Consider the following 20088-nt stretch of genomic DNA (forward strand, 5'->3'; position numbering starts at 1 on the left):
CTCCTCTTCCATTATCTGAGCAAGCGGAGGCCTAACAGTCTTATTTTTTACTAGTTTAATTTACAACAGACCAGGAGACAAAATGGCAAAGCAAAACAGCCTTAGATATCCTTACTACCTTCTTTCCTTCTCTAAATATATTAGATATCCATAGGTTCCTGTTTTGGTTTATCTCTCCATAAAGCATTACTGGTTCAAAAACAGAATAACCAAAAGGTAAAGGAAAAAATATAGTCTTCTCAGTTATTTCAGAAAAAGTAGGTATGTTTACCCTTGTATATATAGGCTAAGGATGAGCCTGCACATATCCAATAGCACTTTCAGAGTCTTCCATCTTTGTCCCAGGCAAAGGTATGCAGCTGGATTTCCATCAGAGTAAATGCACTGTGCCCTTGGCTTGCTTTAATCATGGAGAAAGTATAACCCTGATATCCTATGGTTTGCTCTAGATTTCTTGTCTTTATTTGTGGGGACCACTAATGCCCCGCTGTATCTTGTAAATAAATTATTGGACAGAATAACTTCCTCCTGCAAAATACAATTCTGATAATTTTTATGGTGGTCTCTATCCATCACTCACATTCATGTAGCTAATCAGCAGGGAAAAACCCCAACCAAATCTCCATGTTTCCTAAAATGCTGCCAAGATGGAAATATTGCACTAAATAGGCAAAATATGCATTTAGTTTTCTCATCAACTGGATCTAGCACTGTGTAGGAATTTTTACATTACCTGATATAGACTAGAACACCATCCCAAATTTCTGCTCACTCAAATTTTTTAGTCCACTCACTTGTACAGGAATGACATCAGTTCCATAACTCTTCCACTTTCCCTTCTAGAGCATATAAAAATAATGCCTGCAGTTTTCAAGTGCTAGTTAAGACCTCTAACTCTAATGAAATTTTTTTGTAATGTAGCTGGCTAGCTTGCACAGTGTCTGGTCACTGTACTGAAAGCTGTTTTGAAATTTGAAACTAACAAAAATTGGCTGAACTCGGTCAAAATATGGACAGGACCTCATTTATCTGAACTCTGATTTATACTAAATAAAAAAAATTCAGATTTCATTTACATAACTCCCCAAAGATGCATATTCTACATAAATTTACTCGCCTGTTCTTGTTCCTTTTTATAAACCTAGAAAAACACAATCTCTCTAAGAATATCTATTGGAAAACCTGGAAAAGAAAATAGAATTGATATGTGTAGATGATTTTTAATGTTTTGGAGGCATTTAGTTCAAGCAGTAAACACTTTTATTTTTATGAATAGTATTATTAAGGAGATTTCATGATATTAAGAAAGCTTAATTATTATAGCTTTCCTTGAATCACTATTGAGTCAAATATAGCTGCAAAATCTTCAGTGTCTCTGGTACTTATGCTTGAATTATCTTTTACATTTTTCATAAGTCTCAATCCAAAGAAGGTAAAAAAAGATTAAGTCCCTATAAAATTATGTCAATTAATATTTTTTTAATCATCTTTCTGTGAAGATCAAAATATGTCCAATATGAGCATGAGCTCTGTCTTCTCCCCTTACAGGAATTTTTAGACAAGATTTTAAGCCTTTGGTCACCAGCTGAAATATATGTACAGTGTTTATGGTTCACAACACCAATTACAGAGGATTATAGGGAATTCTAATTTGGAAGAGGGCTCTGGGCATGACCTAGTCCAAACCCACGCTCAGAACAAGGCTACTTTTGGGTGGGGTTGGTTAGGACCTTGTCCAGTCAAGTTTTGGGTGTCTGTGGGGAGTGAGATTTCACAGCCTCTCTGGGATCCTGTCCCAGGGCCACAACACTCTCCCTTTAAGCCTTGCTTCACAGTACCATAGATGCCTTAGCCTGCTGGCTTGCAAATGGCCTTCTGCCTCCAATGTTGTAGACCTCCTTTTCTCCTTTTTCATGCCCAGCCTCACTCCTCTTCATGCCAGCTGTCATGGCAATGCTTTCCAGAGCCTCTACCATGGTGCCTTTCTTTTGTTGCTCGTGAGCTGCTTCGTGCTGTTTCTCTCAAGCACCTGCAAGCATTGAAAGTGTTGTTGTGGCAGGGAGGTGGTTTCTGCTGGTGTGCTGATAGTCACCTCTTCTTTCTCCTCTTCTTCCCTTTTCCCTCCAGCTGTAGCATTTGGATTGCATTAGAGAACTGACAATGTACATCCACAAAACTACCAAGCAGGGCATTGCCCCTGCCAATCATCAAAGCACTCTCCAGGCAGTGCTAATGTTCCTCAGCAGGAGCCACAAGCCAGAAGTTTGAGCAAAGGCTGGTGGAAACTACAGAGTTACTGTGGAAAAATTACTATAAGGGAACCCTGCTGCATAGGAGGCAGGAAGGTGTTCCTCTGGAGACCCTCATCTCTTCCTTTCCCAGCTGGACCATGAGCAGTTTCCCCACCACCTTCTTTCCATCTGTCTGTTTCTCCTTCTCTTACCTTCTTCTTTTTCCCTAAAAATTTCTCTGTACACCATCAGCTACAGATGGACCTCCATGCATGTGAACCTGTCTCAACACACTTTGTGTTGAGAATATTTTAGTCAGAATTTCCCTTTCTGCAATTCATTGCTGTCATCTCTCATCCCTTTTTGTGTGTGAAGAAGAATCAGGCTCTGTGCTGCCTCTAATGCTTCCTCAGGTAATGAAAGACTGCAATTAGATACACACACAAAAAACCATAGACTTTCCTTGTATGTCACATCCTCCAGTCTCCCCAGTGTCTTAGCAGCTCTCCTCTGGACTCTTTCTAGTTTGTCAACAACTGTTTGGAGGTGGCCCTAAACTGGACCCAGCACTCCAAGTATGGCTTGTCAGTGCTGAACAGAAGGGAAAATCACTTTGTTTAGCCTGCTGAATATAGTCTTGCTAATGTAGCCCAGGATATTTTCAGCCTTCTTCCCCTTAAAATCAGTGTTGACATGTTTAACACTACTAGGATGACAAGGTCCATTTCCGGAGAGCTGCTGCTACCCAAGTAAACTACAGCTGGTGTCCATTCATGGGTTTATTCCATCCCAGGCATAGGAATTTGCCTTTGCTTTTGTTGAACCTCACAATGTTCCTTACTACCCATTCATCCAGCTTGTTGAGGCTCCTCCTCAGCAAGCCCAGCAGCATGCCAGCTGCATCCCCCAGACTTGTACCATCCATAACTTGCAGAGGACTCACCCATGCCAGCCCATCACCCAGGCTTTTAATGAAGATGACCAACAGAATCAACCTCAAGGTCAGATTCCCAGGAACATCAGACTGCTGCCAATTCAACTTCCTGTCATTAACTACTACTGTACATCCAGACCTTATCTCCTCAATGAAGTTATGTGGATGTTTTTCCAGAGTATGTCAAAAGGTTTGCTAAATTTGAGGCAAACATCCACTGCTCTCCACTTATCCACAGAGCATGACATTTCACCACAGAAAGAACTGAGGCTATTCAAGCACAAATTGCTTTCAGTAAACCCTTCCTGGCTTCAGAGCTTTCTCAGGATTTCCCAGTTGCTTTAGCATGGTGTCCTTAACTCAACCACACATTGACAAAAAACAACTGAGATTCCTCATTTTCTATGATTAATATTCAAGTCTGAGCAATTTTAATAGTACTGTGAAAGCATATAAAGATTATAAAACTTAATGACTTAACATTTCTTAAATTTTCTACCACGACTTTTTAAGAAGATGTATAGCACAGCACTTTCAAAGGGGACATCCTCTTTTACAACAGTGGGCTTGTAGCCTGCAAAGCACAGATGCTTTTCTTTTAGTGGCTAAGACTAGGCAATAAGTGAAATCTTAAGGGCCATATCTTTACTTATTTACATCAACCCATGCATTTTAGCTGCAGTGTAACTGCACTAGTTTATGCAGTTTATGCCAAAGGAGGATCTGGGCTCCAGTTTCTATTTCCAGCTCTATTTTGCTCATGTGAATGCAGCAGTTAATTCAGAACATATGGAAGAAGTGGGGGAGGGAGCTCCTGCTCTCACAGCTCATGCAGCTAGATTGATTTTTGCTAAAACTTGAAAAAAACCCACAGCACATACCATGTGTGACAAGTCACCATCCTGCATTTCTGATATGAATTATACTGTATAACAAAATGTGAGTGTAAAATTTAGTAGCACAGCAGTTATGCCACGCAACACTTCACCTGCCTGGGAGTACAGTTATTTCCATTTTCATAGTAATGGGCCATTGTATCCCAAAATGTGCTAAGAAAAAACACACTAACAGGATTTTATGTGAACACTTGGAGAACAAATGTATACAATGGAACTGAACTGAAATTATTTGATTAAATGCAAACCATTGATGTTGTAAACAATGCAAAAAGATAATAAACCTAAACCAAATGTTAAATAATGAGAGAAAAATGGGCTTTATATAGCTAAAAATGCACAGGTCAGATCATGCAGCTTCCACAGTATCTGCTAAGGCAATTTTACAGTAAAAATGAGAGTTCTCTGGTATAGCAAAAACAGCTCCACTTGATTGACTGGGAGAGATGTATTGCAATATTGAGCACGGGCTCTAAGTTGACAAAAGTATTTATAACTCTTATTTACCTCCTTCATTTCCCATGAAATCAACTGAAAATATGAATAACATACAATTTTTAGATTGGAACTATGTGACTTAAATCCATTTTAAAAATGGTCTTGAGTTGGAAGTTTTCTTTTTCCCAGTAATGAAAAGAAAGAGTATATCACAAGAGGAAAGGACAGCTTATATTTCACAATCCTTGCTTGGATGCAGCCCATTCCCCTGCTTCCACAGATAAGAGAGGGTGTTTAAACAAGCAAGATGGCAAAAGCTAGAAGAGACTGGAAAGCCTACAACACATTCAAAAATACTGCAAATTAGGAACAAACACAATGAGGACAGCAGTTAAGTGCTTATAAATACCCATTTCCTATGGCAAAGCTGTAATCCAGATTCAAAACTGCTCGTTTGTGTCTTTTACTGAATTTTCATTGCATCTCCAGAGGCAGCAAGGCAGGGAGGAGAGATGCCAAAGCGACACTGTGCCCTGAAGTTTCACTGCAGCTCTGTGCTGGTTGTTTCAAGTGGAGAGCTTGAACTATAAATGTGCAAAACCACAGTTCCCCTCAGGTACTGCTCACATTTGTAAGAACTGCAGAAATGTGACCACCTTAGGAAAGATTCCTTTTTTCTTTATTTTTTTTTTCTTTTTCTTTTTTAAGCACTCTCATTCTAGATTCTAGATTTAGGTGCCTGACTTTAGATGCTAAACGAGTTTTAAGAAGTCAGCTTTCATGCCCAGCTTGAATGCTTTTTTTTTGCAATAATATATTTAGCTGGGTTAAATGTATCCCTGAAGTAAGTTGGTCTATTGTGCTTACAGTCTGCTTAACTTTTATTTTTTTGTTTATTTCTTCTTTGGGTTACCTTTGTTTTGCTACCCTGTGGCAAATAAACAATCCTTTTATTGAAGATAGCTGGAATTGAATGTGAAGACTCATATGTATTACTCACTCAGGGTGCCTTAGAGCAAAGGGAACTACCTTGCTTTTTCTATTCCCTCACCAACCTCTCTTGTAATAGCGCAGAGTATTGTTACTATCATGGCATGACTCAGAGAAACAGCCAAAGCGACATTTTAGCAGACAGGATAAACAGCTTCTGAGGAACTGGGGCCCTATTTCTTTTATGCATCCTTTTCAACCCCTTACTGAGCTTTCACTAGACGCTCTTTTCAAATCTCATGGGTTATGGGGCTTCCCTACATAAGAGGGAATGAACTTCTATATTTTTTCTCTAGGAGACCCTGGAACACATAAGATTCAAAGACAACACTCAGACAGACATAAATTAGTTTGGGGTCATTTTGAGATTTGGCTTGATGACTGAACGAATTCTTACTGCATCCCCTGCTAAGCCAGGTTGTTCATCTCTCATTTTAAACTCTAGGTGCTTTCAGTAGTGTGGTATGTGCTGTGCTTCCTGTCAAGATGATATGAAAAGACTTTCATATGTGAAAAACATTTAGATACAAAATCACCAGGAAATTTGAAAGATGGAAAAATTCCAGCTTTACAATATCCTCCCAGAAGGATTTGCTGCTAAATTGAGATCTATTTGTTTATCGTTTTTTAACTCTCTGTGGGAGACACAGCACTGGGACAATGAGACATACAGATAATGAGCTGGGCAGAAGAAATGCTGCAAGAAATATCCCCAGCTTCAGGGGTTATAATCTTTCACCTTTTTATTTTTAAATGTATTTTTCCCATAACTTAAAAATCATTGAATTCCCAGCCCTTAGGAGATGACTACTACCACTACCACCACTACTACTACTACTGCTGCTGCTGCTACTACTACTACTACTTATTATTATTATTATTAATTTTTTAAAAATTACTTATTATTGTTGTTGTTGTTGTTATGTCTTATTCCATAAAAGGAAGAACTTATGAAAAAAGGTTTTCTATGAGTATGTTCTTTTGCCCTTGTGTCCATCTCACTTCAGGTGCCCCCAAGGAATCTCTGTCTTTTATAATACCTCTAACTTGAAAAGGATGATACATACCAGAGTCACTTTGGAACTAAGGTCAATCAGATAAGTTTTTTACCTCCATAAGTAAATAAACAGAGAAATATGCATAATACATAGAAAAAGGCTTGAAAGAAAAGAAGAGCCTGGAGTCACTTACCCCATTGAGGTAAATCCTATCATTCAGCAGCAGGATTTATCACACCAGCAGGAAGAATAATCTGCATAGGAAAAATATGAGTGAGTAATAAAGGTAGGTTTTGAAAATCTAGATCTGCTTTGATCAAGCACTGTTGTATTTAAAACACTGTCAGCTACTAAGACATAAATCACTGCTGGAGAAACTAATGTCAGAAGAATTGTACAGGAAAATGACTAATTTAGGAAGTCAAGACCACATGAAATGGAACAGCTTTACTTGTAAAGGGAAAAACCTCCATTCTTGTCAGCCTCAGAGTATAACCTCAGTCCCATCAGGACCAACTCCCTTAATACCTTTAATTTAGCAGAAAACATCAGTGTTTAGCTGAGACAATGAAAAAGACACCTGTATAAATTCTATGGAGCTGATACAAATTCCCACCTGCCTAGAATTTAAAGCCCTACCATTACCATGGATATGCAGTACTTTTATGAGTCAGAATTTTGCCATGGTTTAACCATGGAAGACAGGGTTAGTCCATGGTTAAAAGTCACTGAAATCCAACAGCAATTAGAAAAGTCAATATGGAAGGTTAATAGTGCCCTACTTGGATCTCTAAATTATTTCAAAACTTAAACATAGGGCTCTCAGTCCTCCTCAAAAACACACATCAAACAGATTTCATAAACTTGTTACAGGGCTGGGAAAATCCCTATTCCCTATTCAAATTCCTTTTGGAAGTACTTTAATTTCTGTTTAGCTTCCAGTATCAGAATCTTGTGAAAGCACCCTGCAATATGCATATCTGTAATTCTCTTTTGACTCTAATATTTGTATTAAACCTCAAGTTCTTTACAAATTCAACACTAGTAATCCTAAAATACATCTGAAGTTACAGAGGACAGCAGCTAGCTTAGAGATACAGTGGTATTTTAAGTAGCATTATTGCTGCCTTGGGGAGTGAAACCTTTGTTCTTTTTGGGTTCAGCAATTTCTTATCTAACTGAGACTCCAGTGGGTGGTGTATGCTCATCTTATGGCATTCTTTGTACACTTAATGTTACATGGGAGTATTTGAATGATCATTCAAGTTACTTTTTAAATGCTGATGTCATGCTTCTTTTCCATGTGACAATATGTGTAATACTGAAACAATAATCAGGACCTATGAGAAGAAAACAAGATATTACAAAACCAATTCCTTTTTTTTTATCATTTTATGAGAAATTGCTTCATTGTCCAGTTGTGAAAGACTATTCCCAGACCTTTATAGATCTGTTCTTTAGACTGCAGCTTTTTACTCTGTGTTAAAACATTTTCCCAGCATGTCTGAATGAGAAACTCTTCTCTTTTCAGTCATCACACAAAAAAATAGCAAGTTTCATTGATGTTAAACTTGGAAAGGGTTAGCAGAAAAGCAGTGCTATGAGTGATATTTTTCCCCTTTTGTCAGATGATAAAATAGAAATACCCCAAATGACAGAGAGTCCAGGATCAGATTTCTGATTGAGGCAGTTTCCTCTGAAGAGTCCAGTATAAAAATAATGTAATGTTCTTCATGGACTTACTGTCCCACGATCATGGCAGTCCTTGCAATTGAGAAGATCTCTGTGTTCAGTCAACATTGCAGATGAAGTTGGCGAAGGAAAGTGCAACTGTTCCTAAGTAACCATTTGCACACTCCAGAGTGTGCATTTGTCAGCCAACATATCATGTGTAGCTGAAGAGCTGAAGAGCTGTGTTAGCTGCATAGCTGAAGAGCTTTTAGGCTGGCAACATTTTTGAGTGCTTAAGACTAAAACTACACAACTGTACATGCCAGGGTAAGCCCTGATGTGGGTCAGCTACATGGTACACAGCAGGGCTCAAGCAAGCATCACCTCCGTGATGTATGAAATCATCACATGTTCATTGGCTCACACACATGTAACTGTGTCTACACAACTACATTCCCATCAGCATTTTTGAATCATATATGTGCTGGTTTTCATGTTTCATCTGACTTTGGGAGACATTGCTTTCTCTGGGACATTCAGATACTTGGTCTTTCAGGCACTATGTGAATACTAATATTAGTATTACATCTTTGACTCATTCCTTAATTTACTTTCTCCCTAACCAACCTAAAAATTGATAACTTTATGATAAATGTATGCCTACACTAATTTGTTCCCTTCAACTCACTCACCCCTGCATGGGCTGCCATTAGCAGCTGCAGCAGCAAACATCACTTTAACAGGGAGTAGCTTTTATCAGAGGACGGCAGACTTCTTGTTTACTTCATGCACAGCAGTGCTATCTGTCCTAATGCTCCCACTTTTATTACTAACAAGAAAAGCTTAGGACTGACATTGAAGGTAATGACTGACGGAACATGCCAAGTTAATACCAATAACTTAGAAGCAGGATATAAGCAGGCTGGCAGGCTCTAACTTAAAAGGCACATAACTCTTGCTACGAATGGTAAAACTCTCTCCTACACAAGGGAGCCACGCCCATCATTCTTACATTATGTCTTTCTTGGTTTCTAATTTTACTGGCACTATATGACATGATACCGTCTCTCTAAAAGCTATATTTTAGATTCCTTGTCTGTCAGAAGGAACCAGTCAAGAGGTGAATATTCTGGTTTTCTCTTTCACTGCTGCTATGACTGCAGGGATCCCATCTGAGATCAAAAGGGGTCCCTGTAGCCATAGCAGGGATTGGAAGAAAGAAAATCAATTTATGACTTCACAATGGATGTCATGCCAAAGCCATGTATAAGCTGTGTTCCAGTCCCAGTTGCCTTCATCTTTCCATTCCCTTTCTAAAGCCTGTAGTTGCCACCCAAGACTGAAAAGTCTTGGGTGGCAGAATATCTCTTCCTATGTGCTTGTGCAACAAAGAGAAATGGGCTCCTATCCCAGCTGAAATCTCTGGATGCTGTTTTAGACCACAAAATGCTTTTGGATCTTGGCCCAAAACAGATAGCTGCGTACACGGGGCTATAATAGCACAGCTCTGCCTTGTTCTTTTTCTCACATAGCAGTTTCCTTGACACTAGACCTGATAATTATTGAATGAATGCCCTCTTCCACTCTCAGCCCCCAGCAACCATTATCCTAATTACAGTCAAGCTGGAATCAGGAGAAAAAATCCCACAAAATCAACATCATCAAGTTATACCTCCAGCACACAAAGCTGCAACCACTTAATTTGAGTCAGGGGTGCTGTGTAAATCACCTCAACATATTCCACCTGTGCTTTGGGTAAAGTCCATTCAACTTTTGTAAAAGCTTGAAATGTATAAAACATGTTCATTAGAATTAGGTTATTAGCATGGCAAAATCACAGTTTACTGGTGAGAGGGGTATTTTAAATCATGGCCAGGCTGTTTTTTCTTTCACAAGACAGAAACTAACTCAAAATCCATTAACTTCTGAGGACTTGTATCTTAAAAGAAAGTTACACATGAACAATGAAGAGTACTGTAGTCTGACAGTTCTGGATTCATATGGATATTTTTATTTTCCAGCAAGCATATGAAAATGGTTAGCAGGTTGCATACTTAGGCTTCCATATTCCATATTTGCGGTAGCAGTACAGACCCAGATACAGCACTATTACATGGTTTATTCTGACAACACAATATGTAATGAATGAAAGAACTTGTTACCAAGGAGATAATTGGACTTGAACAGTGAGAATGTCTCAATGTGCCAATTTTCAGCATCAGTTTTTCTTTTGCTGGGGCTGTGAATTGTTGCTAGCCATATTTTTATGATAGCAAACTACTGTATTTATCTTATTTTTGTATGGCAGACTCCATCGTCTAATACATTGCTCTAACAGGGATTTTATGCAAAGCTTGACATGCTATGTATTAATAACCTTAAAAAAAAAAAAAGGAAAAGACCCCACAATTAAAATAAATTGGTCATCAGTAAGGAAGGAGAGTTTGCAGGCACATCAAAAAAGACAAAGTAATAGTAGTACAGATTCCTCACAAGAAAAATTGAGAGTGTATAGACAATATTTTGGAGGAGGCAGTAATGGTATATGTTGATGCCATACAGTGAAAGGAATCCTGCCTACCTGTCTGGCCAAACTTCATTACCAGGTTATTCTCTATTTTTATAACTTTAAATTCTATTACCATCTACATACAAATATATTTTTCTAGGCCTCTCTTATACCAACTTTTAGCATATTATCTGTAAATGAAATCTCTTTGACTTTTTTCTTTTTTTTTTCCAAACCAACTTCAAAACAACAAACTTCTGAGACATGCATATCACACAGAGTATAACAAATTGATTAAATTGCCTTCTTCTCAGTCTATATCAAAGCATATATGACAATTATTTTTAATCTTTACTGATGTTTGATATTTGGCTGTTCACCATGTGGAGGGGTGTCCCTATTTGCCTTATTTCCCTGTTCTACTTGTTGAAGGTTAAGCAATCAATACCACTGTTTTTTTTATTATCAACAGTAGCCTGTATCCCACATCTCAGTGTTCCTAAGTTTGTGTATCAATTCTTCCCACACATACAGAATTTGGGAATAATTGAAGGGACCAACCCAAAAGTTTGTCTTTAGTTACTGCCTTAAAAATTTTCTTGCACCTTGTTAACATTTCTAGCAGTGTATTTTTAAACACATTTTCAATTAAGTCTATGCATGATCATCTTCCAATACTAGCAGTGCCACCATTTCCTTCCTCAAAGGCTCCCACTGCCCCCTTGTAGATTGAAAAGCCTTCAGATCCAGGGGACAAAATGTTCCTGCAAGTCTCCCTTAACCAGCTGCAGTCTGAATATGCCATGTTGGTAAATCCTGGTGAAATGAGCAAGATATCCCATCTCCTTCTGGCTGCAGAGGGTAAGCAGTGCTTCCAGGAGCAGCTGCCAGATGGAGTGTGATGAAGCAGCCCCTAGAGGAACTTGGAACTCAGGAGCAGCCATCAGAAGAAGGAGCAGAGGAGGGAAGTCTCAGCCAGTGCACCCTCTTTCACAGTTTGCACTGTGCTGCTTCTCCTTATGCTGGAGACCTCCATTCACACTGCTTTCCAACCTCTAGGAAGTTGTTCTAAGTTTCTGAAGTCCAATGTTTTTTTCCTCTCTTTTTCTGAGGATTCACTGGCAGAACTAGATACAGAACTAGATGCAGAACTAAAGGGGCCTGTCTCCTCTGATCAGAGAAAAAACATCCATACCTTCTTCGAAGACTTTCCTAGTGCCACCATGCCAGAAAAATACATGGAATGCTCAGTTTTCTTGAATACTTGTTTCTCATCCAGTTTTTCTCCCCTCCCATAGTTTCAACCAGTTTCTTTTCCTTCCCATAGTTTCATAGATTTTCTCTCTGCTTCCAGTTTCCTCTAATAAACCAGTGATATCACAGGATCATTCTCTAACTGCAAGTACATGGTTAATTATAGGAAACAAGGAGATTTACTTTGCAAGCCATAGGAAATCAGTAAATAGCTGTGACATTCAACATAGGGACTGCTCTGTCCTCTTGACAAAGAAAAATCAAGAATAAATAGGGAGCATCATTAGGTTCACTCACCACAAAACCCCCATGCGGTACAAGAACAGCATGTAGGGAGAGTATATATGCATATATAGGTTGCAGGAGGCAGAACACCTCTGTGTGCTCTCTGTCCCATGTTGGAGAGTATGTCCTGTTTGAAAAGCAGTGGGTATAAAACTGCTTAACTGGTTTAGTTTGTCTTGATATCCTATGTTGTGTCAATTTTTGGTGGGATGTGCTTGGTGTGGTCTGAAAGCAATAGAGGAATCAGAGCTAAGGAGACCTCCCAATTCTTTCCTGAGCTCTTTCCAATTCTTTCGTCAGCTCTGTGAAGCTGCCCTACTAACACTCAAAAGTGATGCACACATCTCCCTAGACCTTGACAGCTTCTCTTTATTTTACTTTTAAACTCGTTAAGGCAGACAGGACTAAGTTCCTTGTCAAGATAAAACTTGTTAACTGGGGTCATGCTATCACTGCTTTATTGTCTTGGGTACCCGCTAACCTTCAAGCAGCTTCACAAATGTGTCCTGCTTCATAGCCATTGAAATTTAACCAGTGAGTCTTCAAGTGATACAGACTGACAAGACAAAAAAAATCATATTAATTCTTTATTTTTCTCTCTCCAGATTCATAATAGTGAAACTGAGGCAAGAATTTAAATCAGTGGAGTAATTTTATTTTTATATTTTTCTAAAGCAGGAACTTTTCCTTTTCATCAGGCCAAGAGAAATAGATTATTATAAGATTATTATAAGAGCACTGCACACAAAGTGTATTCTGATATCATCTTTCAGATTCACCAAAGAACATTTGTCATCACTTCTGATGGAATTAAATTGTGGTTGCATCCAAGGCACTGATTGAGGAATAAAAATGTGGAAATATCTGCAGACAACTCTTATTGAGATCAGAGGATTTAATGGTATGGAAGTAACAGCAAAATAAGGGTAGCATAATAAATCTAAATCCAAAATGAAATTTGGGAAAACTTGAGTACTAGTAAATTTAAATATTTTACTTCATAAAATTAAGTTATTCTTTTTTGGTAAATTTTTAGGTTTTGTTATCAATAAGGAAAATGAGCCTTGAAATGGAAATGTGCTCAATTCCTCTCTGATTTCCAATTCCTGGTCAAACTGCACTATGAAAATTTTAGCTAATCAACAAGTATCTCTTCTCCCTTCCATTTCTGGCCTCCTTTTTCCCCAAACCAGTAATTATGCTGTCAGTTGCCTCCCATTTCTCTCCTAGGTATTTTCTCAAGGCTTATCCACAGTACAGAAATTTATGATACAAGGAGCTGTGCTGGGCTTCTAAGGGTGCTTATAAAACACTTCACATCCATACGCCAAAGTGCTCCAAGTGGTTTGTATTTCTGCCAAAAAACACTTGGACTTTTCTTGTGTTCAGCAAGGGCTAAACTTGGCTTGAGGCCAGTAGGGACAGCACTAAAGGAGATAGGATGCAGCACTCATGCTGCAGCCCTACAGAGGCACTCTGTACATTCCCAGAATCCATCCCCTGTCAGAGCTACACTGGGAACTGGGAGATGGCTGCCCAAAGGGCTCTGCATCTGAAAAGCCTTGGGGATGTAAGCAGAAACGCTCCTATTCAGAACAGCAGTCGGCAGGACACCTCTGGATATTACAAATAGTTAGCATTTAAATCAAGGAACCGAGATAAGCTTAATAAGAACCCTTCTAATTATCAGGGTATTAGTAAGGAAGTGAGAAAATGACACAAGAAATAGAAGGGATTGCTGCTGCTCATCCCCTGCCCTGCCTGTCGTCCTCAGCCATGCATGCAGAGCTCTCCCTACTCTCCTTTCAGTCAAGATCTAGAGAAACAACAAGAAGAAAAGAGGGAGGAGGGGGGAAACTCACATTCAAAATAGCAGCAAAGAGCTCTTCTGCAAAGTGTGTCTGGAGAAGAGATACAAAAAGATAAGAGATACAAAAGATACAGCTGGCAGCTTGCACTGCTTTGCTGAAATAATGAGAGTAGGGTTGTACAAACAGCTACCTAAAATGGGCATTATTAGGTTTTTTTTTTATTGGGACTGAGAGGGAGAGCAAGGACAAGCAGCACTTCCTTGTGCTTTGTTCTTGTCACTTGACAGCTTTTTTTGTCCTTGAGATATTCTCTCAGGAGGCAAGGAGTACACATGGTTACAAGTCACTCCAGGATTGGGAGAGGAGGGTGAAGCTCAGTGGATCAAGGGATATGTGTCTGCAGCAAATTTAATTGTTTAAAATAATCTAGAATAGTTTTGCCAAGAAAGCAAGATTTAATTGTAGAGAATAATTTAAACTAAAATTAGAAGGGATTTTAAGTGTCATTACTTAATTCCCCACACAACACATTAGGCACAGGACTGGGAATCCTGATTTAACCTAATGATGAGCAGACTGACCAGATTTTCAAAGTGAAATAATGGGATTCCTGTGGGGGAAAGAGCTGTGCTCAGTCACAGAGATTTTGAGAGAAAAGCAGTGCAAAAAAGGAAAAGACTGCCAGCTTCCCTTTTCCCATGCTGTACTGCTCTACCTCTCCTCTACTCCATTTGTGAGCGGCACAGATTGCTCACTGGACGAGCCCCACGACAGCAAGTAACAAGCAGTAATGTTGATGAGGACAGGCAGCAATGCTGGGTTTGTTGTGCTGGTGAGATTAACTGGAGAGGAGGCAGAGCTGAGCAAGGATCCTGTTTGACCATGCAAGAACACCCTGTCCAAGAGCTGATGGCTGCATTAAAGGGAACAAGATACACCGGGAGATACCCTTCACACAATGTACTCACACAGAGTCAGACCCACCTCCTCACTGTGTTGTGCAGGCCACTCCACTAAAAAAGCCTTATTTCACTCTCCAATGGATTAATCATATTATTTCAGTGATAACTATCAGAAAGTCTTCATCTTGTGTGTGCTGACATCTCATGTCAATCTCAACAACTTTGAGATTTTTCAAAAAGCAAAACTGTTGGATTTTGGCCAGCCCTCTGACTCAGTATCCTTGCCTAAGGGCACAAGACATCTTCACCTTAACAGTAGCTGGGACATAGTGAGGGGCACTTCAGCTTTTTCTTCTTTCATTTGAACCAAGGCCTGCTGACCTAGCAGGTTGTCTGTTAGCTTTATGAATCATCCTTCAGAGGAAACTTTCTTATTTCTCTTCTCTGTTCTCCCTTTCTCAGATGAGCCTCTCCTCCCAGGCTCTCAATTACCATAGACATTCTCATTTTCTCCAAAATCACTGCCCCCTTGTCTGCCCAGGAGACACCTGTCCACGTCCTGGACTGGTGGTGGTAAATACCTCCATACGTTTTACACACCTTATATTATCTATCACTTGAGTTGTTGCATAGGATATTTGTACATGTTGGATTATAAACTTTTCCCAATTAGTAATGAATTTTTTGGGGTTTTTTTTTCTGCTCTAGAATCCCTCTTTTGCACATAAACAGTGAAAATACTAAAGCCTCTACACTGAACTAAGGCAATTCAATATCCAAAAATAATAAGGCCAGGCTTGAAATAAGGCTTTCAGTTTCTACAGCAGATGTAAAACACATGGAGGACGGATGGGACAAGCTGGAAATATGCTATGATAGTGAGCTCACAAGTAGATAGCACCTCTGAGACTCATTTGGTATACAATAACACACTAATGCCATCCTAGGAAAATACAACTGGGGTGTGGGCTTCCCTGGATCTTGTCCCGCAGGGAGACCCACTGCTGGGTGATCAACAGAAGCCCAGATAGTGTAATTGTACAATCCACAGAGAGACAGGAGGACACTCAGGTTGCTGAAATTCACATGGGTTTATTGAAGGTGAGATGAAGGACACGGACAGGAATAGGAACACAACCACACATGGGGGAAGCAAACTCTGTGAGCCCTCTCTGAGGGAGAGGCCAGGGTATATAAGAAGGCTAACCTCAGTGGTTATCTAAGGGGACCAGTGGAGGAACCGAGAACAAGATCTTTCTAGAACAGGGGGATAGTACAACCAGCAAAAGTCATGAACTGGGGAGGGTACAACATATGATGGACATACGTTCATTTGCATGGGGAAGGTGGGAATCCTGGGACAATACCTTTTCTTACACAGCCGTGGTTTCCCATGGCATTCCTGGATGATTCTCCCGAGGGCTGCCTCCCACACTGGGGTATTTAAAAATGTACTTAGACACTACATTTGCTGTTTTGTTTTGCCTCCTGTTTGTAAAATCCAGATCTTGCTGTTCTGCTCCCCACAAACACAGTGCTTGGTCTGTTTTGCCTGCCCAGACAAACATTAACAACAACAACAACAGTAGTAGTAGTAGTAATAATAATAATAATAATAATAATAACAGTCACAGTAATAACAATAATCACCATTAAATTTACCAGTTCAAGACTTAATTACTGTAACCATACTTTTTTGATCTCACTAAAGTCCACGTTATTTCTATTTGCTTACAATGATATTACTGCTGAAATCATCCTTGTTTACACCAGTGGTGTAAAACACTGGTGTTCACACCAACGCTGCAAACATTCCTGTTTGAATGCATTTGCCTCCCATTTCTTTGCTATGCTGACCCCCAAGTCTGCTTCCCACCATTTTATCTGACTTCAGCATTTAGCCACAATTAACTCTGAGTATGTTACATCATCTTTGGAAATCCAGACCTCCCACTATTTTCACTGTGCTTACTGTAATGCTCCAAACACAGACCAGGTCCAGTCAGGGCTCTCTCATAGACCATCTCTTTCATTTAAGTTCTGCTAGAGGGTCTTTTAGGCAAAAACTTGGACTTTGCTAGCTCAGCCTGGAGAAAGGAATGCTCTGGGGAGACCACAGAGCAGCCTTCCAGTACCTAAAGGGGACCTGCAGGAGAGCTGGAGTGGCATACAGTGGGCATGTAGTTGGACAAGGGGGAATGACTTCAAACTGAAAGGAGGTAAGTTTAGATTAGATGGTAGGAAGAATATTTTTACTGGGAAGTTGGTGAGACACTGGAACTGGTTGTCCAGAGAAGTTGTGGATGTCCCATGCCCAGAAGTGTTCAAAGCTGGGTTGGATGGGCCTTTGAGCAGCCTGGTCCAGTGGAAAATGTCCCTGCCCAAGGCAGGTAGGGTGGAACTGGATGATTTTTATGGTTTCTTCCAACACAAATCATTTTATGGTTCTATGAAAAATGTTGTTCTGCTTCAACAAGAGGAAATGAAAAGCAAAAAGAAAGAAAAGACCAATGTTTTAGCCTGCACCAGCTGCTCCCTGACATCAGTTAAGATTCACCCAAATAAGCTGCTGATTTCTCCCACACTTTCAAAGGCAAAATATTTTAATGAAAATGCCAGTGAAGACCAAGCCTGTATTATTTCTCATCCAATTCATCACTGTCAAAGAATGGTGCCTAATGGATACAGAAGGGGTAAGCAGAAAGAAGTCTGTATTTTAAGCTGCATTTTGAAGCAAGTTGAAGCATTTGCAGTAAACATTTCTTCATATTTATCGGGAGATCTGGATGAAAGAGAAGGAAACATAATCAGGACACAGGACGTTTCAATGTTCACAGAATCAAGGAATCTAGTTATGTGAGTCTGACCCAGGGATATGAAAGCATATATAAGAGAAATTAGACCAATCTTTCTGTGATGCACTGTAAAATGTCCAACATTAACAATTTTGCTACACTTCTTGAAATGAAAAAATTTGATTCAGAATTCAGACAAAAACATTTTTCTCATTTGAATAACAAGGATATCAGTGTTAGGATGCCATATGTTCTTACACCAGAAATGCCTCAGAGACTATCATAATTTTCAAAAATTCTTCCTAATAGACCATTAGAGTAACAACAGCTTACCTCAGCTAAGTACAAAGTTGTCTGCTTCTTTTTACAAGGGAAACAATATGTTTCTCAGAAAACATTATGCTGTTAGTATAGTTTCCCTGAAGACAATCTGAGGGTCACCATGAAGGATGTTCTATTGATACAACTGTCTTTGTAAATGTTTTTTAATCTCTAAGTGTCCCAGGCAAATTCAATATTTGATTAAGAGAGAGATACTCAGTTATTTGCAACGTTTACTACTGCCTGAGTAAAACAAAATGCCACAACAATATTGTTGCAAGTACTGGAGGACTGCAGAAATGCCTTCCAAGGACACAAGAAAGACCAGTGGTCCTCAGAGAAGCTACAGGCATAGTTCCCATTTTATCATCTATTTTTCAAAAATTTCTCCCACTTTTACTGCTGAAATTAGAAAAAAAAATAAAAAGGTTGTTTCTTGTAAACTGAAACATTTTGTCTGACTTAAAAATATATCTTTCACTTTGGTTTGGATGTTCTCATTATCACATTTTGCATTGCTATTTTTTACTTAATTTTTTAAGACAAATACAAATAAGCATTTACCAAACATTAAAATATTTTAACCTTCATCAAATAAAATAATAAGTCAAATTCAGCAGAACTTTCTGAAAGGGTTTAGCCATTCTCAAAAAAGCATTTTCCAGCAAACAGCATTTGACAAGCATTCTCAACTCAACATATCTCCATTGCTGCTTTCTGAGCTAGCATCACTGAGAACAGCAATTCACAGATTATCAAATATTATGAAACCAGAGATGCCCAAAACATCAAGAGATTTGGTCAGTCTCCCTTACTCTTCAGCTGGCAGCAGAGGGAATCCAGCCACAATGCAGTTGGGATAACAACGGATTTTCAGCAAACTGGGCTGCTGTGCCAAAGCCCTGGAGATCTTCCTGACCGCTGCTGTCACTCTGCTGCTGAGTGGGCGCCAGTGGGAGGTCAGGGGTGAAGAACACAGCTTGTCCCCACATCCATCGCAGCAATGAGCCTCCCTCCCCGTGACCACCCTTTGTCCCACCTCTGCCCATCCCAGTGACAGGAGAGGATGTTGGCCCGGCCCCACTTTTTCTGCCCTCGCGTAGCATAACTCTGTTTTTGCTATGCAGCTGAGGAGCTGCGAGCTGGCGCTGCGCCAGGTGTGCTGTATTGCCATGCTTTGGAGGCTTTCACAAGGATGAAAGAAAGCATTTAGGGAGGTTCCAGAAACGATGCTGATGGCTGCCATGCTAATGCTTGTAATGAATTCTAAATTGGTAATGGGACCACTTATGGATAACTAAAGGCTTATTCACTCCTCTGGATATCTGTTTTTTTTTTCCTTTACTACTCTTTGCTGAATTTAGTGCCACTATTCACTTGGCACTTTCTCTTCTCCATTTTTTCCAGTTCTTTTACTTTTCTACTGTCATTTCTCATACTGTGCTATTCCTCTAAAATTATAATATGTCAGGCTCTGCATTTATTCTAGTGGCCTTACTGCAGCAAATCTATGCCCTCCTAATCTCTAGGTATCATTGCTAGTTCTTTTTCCCATACAGAACTTATCACTCAAGTTGTATGATTTTAAAACAATGCCATATGGATAATAACATTTCTAGGACAATAAAATTTCATTTTACTTCTACTGAAAAAACAAACTTCATTCATACCACCTTGGGATGGGTGGTATAATGGCAAGTGGTAAAATAATAGGTGGGACAATAACAAAGGATTGCATTAACGGGTAGCAATCATAAATGACACAGACCTGTAGTTTCTGGCTGATGCAGTTTTAAATGATGTTAGTGTTGATTGTAGTGTGTCTTTTTGCCTTAGGAAATATGTGTTAAGTATAAAGGTTTGTAGTTAAAATTCTGTGAGGCGCAAGACTCCTCTGGAACATCTGTCATGTCAGCAGAACTGCTAAAGTGCAACTCTGGTCAAAAAAAATGACACTATAAAAATTACATCTATCATGTACCCTATTTATTTTCCCTTGGTGATTTCCAGATTAAATCTGCTCAGTTTAAAAATAAAACAGACTTTTTTTTAC

At 39.4% G+C, this 20088-nt stretch overlaps 2 long non-coding RNA genes across 2 annotated transcripts; both read right to left on the reverse strand.

Annotated features, from left to right (window-relative positions):
• Window positions 1-2101: 2101 nt before the first annotated feature.
• LOC144247252 (uncharacterized) lies at window positions 2102-16324 on the reverse strand. The gene is made up of 3 exons (XR_013340980.1): window positions 16287-16324; window positions 6681-6741; window positions 2102-2127 (listed from the first exon to the last, which is right to left on the reverse strand). It is a non-coding gene; the product is annotated as an uncharacterized LOC144247252 (long non-coding RNA).
• A 1175-nt stretch (window positions 16325-17499) lies between these two features.
• Window positions 17500-19049, reverse strand: LOC116183322 (uncharacterized). The gene is made up of 2 exons (XR_004147923.2): window positions 18851-19049; window positions 17500-17701 (listed from the first exon to the last, which is right to left on the reverse strand). It is a non-coding gene; the product is annotated as an uncharacterized LOC116183322 (long non-coding RNA).
• Between the last annotated feature and the right edge of the window lie 1039 nt (window positions 19050-20088).

This window comes from Lonchura striata, chromosome 1, assembly GCF_046129695.1.
Source record: "Lonchura striata isolate bLonStr1 chromosome 1, bLonStr1.mat, whole genome shotgun sequence".
NCBI lineage: Eukaryota > Metazoa > Chordata > Aves > Passeriformes > Estrildidae > Lonchura > Lonchura striata.